This window comes from Hyla sarda, chromosome 9 (assembly GCF_029499605.1).
Source record: "Hyla sarda isolate aHylSar1 chromosome 9, aHylSar1.hap1, whole genome shotgun sequence".
NCBI lineage: Eukaryota > Metazoa > Chordata > Amphibia > Anura > Hylidae > Hyla > Hyla sarda.
Window position 1 is genome coordinate 167,289,317 of NC_079197.1, and position 4,272 is coordinate 167,293,588.

Genomic DNA, 4,272 nt, shown 5'->3' on the forward strand with positions numbered 1-4,272 from the left:
AAAAAAACAATATTCGTAATTACGAATATATAGCGCTATATTCGCGAAATTCGCGAATTCGCGAATATGCGATATTCGCGAATAATATTCGAATTGCGAATATTCGCGAGCAACACTAATAGAGAATTCATACAGAACACATAAGAGAATTCATACAGAATACACAGAGAATTCATACAGGACACATAGAGAATTCATACAGGACACATAGAGAATTCATACAGAACACATAGAGAATTCATACAGGACACAGAGAATTCATACAGAACACATAGAGAATTCATACAGAACACATAAGAGAATTTATACAGAACACAGAGAATTCATACAGAACACATAAGAGAATTCATACAGGACACATAGAGAATTCATACAGAACACATAGAGAATTCATACAGAACACATAGAGAATTCATACAGAACACAAAGTCATACAGAACACATAGAGAATTCATACAGAACACATAGAGAATTCATACAGAACATAGAGAATTCATACAGAACACATAGAGAATTCATACAGGACACATAGAGAATTCATACAGGACACATAAAGAATTCATACAGAACACGAAGTCATACAGAACACAGAGAATTCATACAGAACACATCTGTAATAGTGTTGAGTGTGAATATTCGAAATGCAAATTTTTATTGCGAATATAGTCAATTTGCGATTTCGCGAATATTTAGAATATAGCAATATATATTCGTAATGATGAATATTTGTTTTTTATTTTTTATTCTTCACAGTACACATCACAGCAATAATGTGTACTGTGTAAAACAATAGTGATCCAGCTTGTGGTCCAAAGAACGCTCCAATATTATATATATATGCAAATATAAATATTCGTGAATATTGGCCCTTCCAGAAGACACTGGTCTCTCCTTTCTTTTAGGTGAAAGATATAATCGCACATGTGCACTATGCAAAGTTTATTACGAATTTTCACATAAAAAAAAGGGAACGAACATAGCGAACATGTGAATTTCGCGAACATAGGACGAATATTCGTCCATATATTCGCGAAATATCGCAAATTCGAATATGGCCCCTGCCGCTCATCACTAATCTAGAAATCATACACAACCTATCTCTGGAACCAGACCACCGATCTGGGTTAGTTATAGCTCAATTTAATCTGGTTTACCAGCACTAGAAGCCCATGTATTGAGTTTAGTGCAGGTGAACTGGTTGTCAGTTTTGCTTTAAATAATAATGAATAAAATAAATAATAAAATAAATAAATAAATAAATAAATAAAAAAAAATATATATATACACATATATAAGGATAAGTTGGCCAGCACATACTGATACACTACTATTGCATGTCCCCGGCATACATGTGCACGCTGCTAGGCTAAATATACACAAATAGGAGAATGCAGCAGCACACTGCTAGTACAAAGATATAGATGAAATATTAAATGCTGTATTGCTATAGTGAAAAATGTAGGTACTTGGCTTACCATTTGGCCAAATAGCGTGTACCATGCGACCACGATATGGTGATCTCATTGGGACGGACCTTACACTATGAATGTGCCTCTGAGTCAGTTACCAGGCTTGTAAGATTTGGAACATCCAGCACCTTATAAAATGGGTGGGGTGCAAGAACCAACATGGAGGTAGCCACTCCCCCCCATATATGCAACACAAAAAAGAATAAGTTGGCCAGCACATACTGATACTGATACACTACTATTGCATGGACCCGGCATACAGGTGCACGCTGCTAGGCTAAATATACACAAGCAGGAGAATACAGCAGCTTACCAAATGGTAAGCCAAGTACCTCAATTTTTAAGTATAGCAATATAGCATTTCATATGTCATCTATATCTTTATGCTAGCAGTGTGCTGCTGTATTCTCCTGCTTGTGTATATTTAGCCTAGCAGTGTGCACCTGTATGCCGGGTCCATGCAATAGTTGTGTATCAGTATCGGTATATATATATATATATATATATATATATATATATATATATATACATACACTGGAAACTGCAGCTCCTAATCCCACCCACTGTGTGTATATGGTCTGTGTTTCCCAGCACATATTTTGTAGTATAATCCGTGCCAAAATACGAGTTCTTATATGCCATGTGAATAGGGCATAAGGGAAAAATGCCAGAAATGCTTCCTTAAGACTGTACTCATTAGTTGCTTAGCAACAAAAAAGGAGCTCTCCGGGTGGGTGTCCGCACTCACTGAGGATCGGGGTTGTCACTCACTTCTTTGATCCTCAATTACAGATCTCGACTGCTTGTCGGCTCCCTATTTGGCGCTGCGGAAGAACCGAATTTCTTATCTCCCTTTTTCCCGGAATAGACCTGGTGTTATTCATAAATAAAAATAAAGGATCTTTTAAGCAATGACGATTCTCTTTCTTCTATCATCTCTTGTAGGATTTTTCTATTTTCTAATTGTGTGAAATAAAATGTATTTTATTTTTTGTACATTATTATGGGGGCAGCCATTTTGCCTGAACTGTTTACCAGCATTTAGAGATATACTTTACAGTAAACCCCATGGACATAAGCAACAATAGACAGTGGATGTCTCATTCACATGAATAGTTTCTGGGCATGCTCCGTGACCTTTGAAGTGATCATTCCACAGGAAGGGGGAGGCTGATCTGTAAACAATAGCTATTGTGTGTACTTTTGTTATCTATACACTAGGGATCGACCGATATTGTTTTTTTAGGGCCGATACCGATAATCTGTGGAGGTTAGGGCCGATAGCCGATAACTTATACCGATATTCCGGTATAAGTTATCGGCTATTTACCCCCCCCCCCTCCCCCCCCCCACACACACACACACACACCGCTGCAGATCATTGATTTAAAGCGGGCGCTTTAAATCAATGAACTGCAGCGGCTTTTGCGGTGCCATAGACCGCCGCCGCCACCCGCCTCTCTCCCCCTGCCTGTCCGGGGGGCCTGAGTCCTATCACCGCATTATGCCACCCCACCCCCACCCCAACGCTGCACCGCTCCGCGCCCCTTACCACCCCACCGCACAGCGCCACGTCGCACCCCCCACCGCCCCGGCCCCATTGCCTCCCCCATCCCCGGTTTTATAATTACCTGTTCCCGGGGCCCGGGGATCCACTCTACATCTGGCTCCGGTGGCGTCCTCCTGAGCTGTCACTGTGCGCGGTGACTGTGACGTCACGTCACTGCGCACAGCGTAACGCAGGACGTAGCAGGAGCCAGAAGTAGCGTTGACCCCGGGCCCCGGGAACAGGTAATTATAAAACCGGGGATGGGGGAGGCAATGGGGCCGGGGCGGTGCGGTGGGGGGTGCGACGCAGGGCGTTGCGGCGGGTCGGTGGGGGGGCGGTGGGGGGGGCGGTCGCGGTGCGGTGGGGGCAGTGCGGGGGCGGGGCATTATCGGCATATCGGCAAGGTAATTGCCGATACCGATAATGCCCAAAATCGTGATTATTGGCCGCTAATATTGGCCAAAGCGATAATCGGTCGATCCCTACTATACACTGGTGTCACCTTTTGCAGTAATGCTGTACTGACCACTTCCCAAAAGCCTCCTCCTTATCATCACAGACAGAACAGCAAATCTTCGTTTTAGGCCTACTGGTCAAAATGAGAACTGCAAGATCTTAGGATTATTTTAAAGTGTAGAAAGTAAAATGGAAAATTTGAAGGAAAAAAAACAGCAAAAATTCTTAACAAATATGTTAAACTTACAAACTCGATTTAACCCCTTATGGACACAGCTAACTTTTGTTTTGGCTTTTTTGTTTTTTCCTCCTCGTCCTTTAAGAGACATTACTTTTATTTTTCCATCCTGAGACCCATATGAGGGCTTGTTTTTTGCTCGACTAATTGTGTTTTGTAATGAAACCTTTGATTTTACAAAAAAAAAGTACTGCAAAAAAAAATAAATAAATATGTGGGGAGAAATTTAAAAGAAAACCACAATTTTGCAACTTTTGGGGGATTTTTTTTAAGTAGTGCACTTTATGGTTAACATGACATGTTATATTTATTTTGTGGGTCAATATGATTATAGGGGTACTCGTGATCGTGATGTCGTGATGCTGACACGCCCCCTCCCATAGACATGAATGGAGGGGATGTGCCGTGAAGTCACAAGGGGCGTTGTCGTGACATCACAACCACTGCTGCATGAACCCAGTGTGCTGCGGGAGCTCGCGGGGGCCCCAGCATTGCATTGAATTGATCAGTGTTATCGGCGGTCAATTGCTTAAGCCTGGATTTAAGGCTCGGAGCAATCA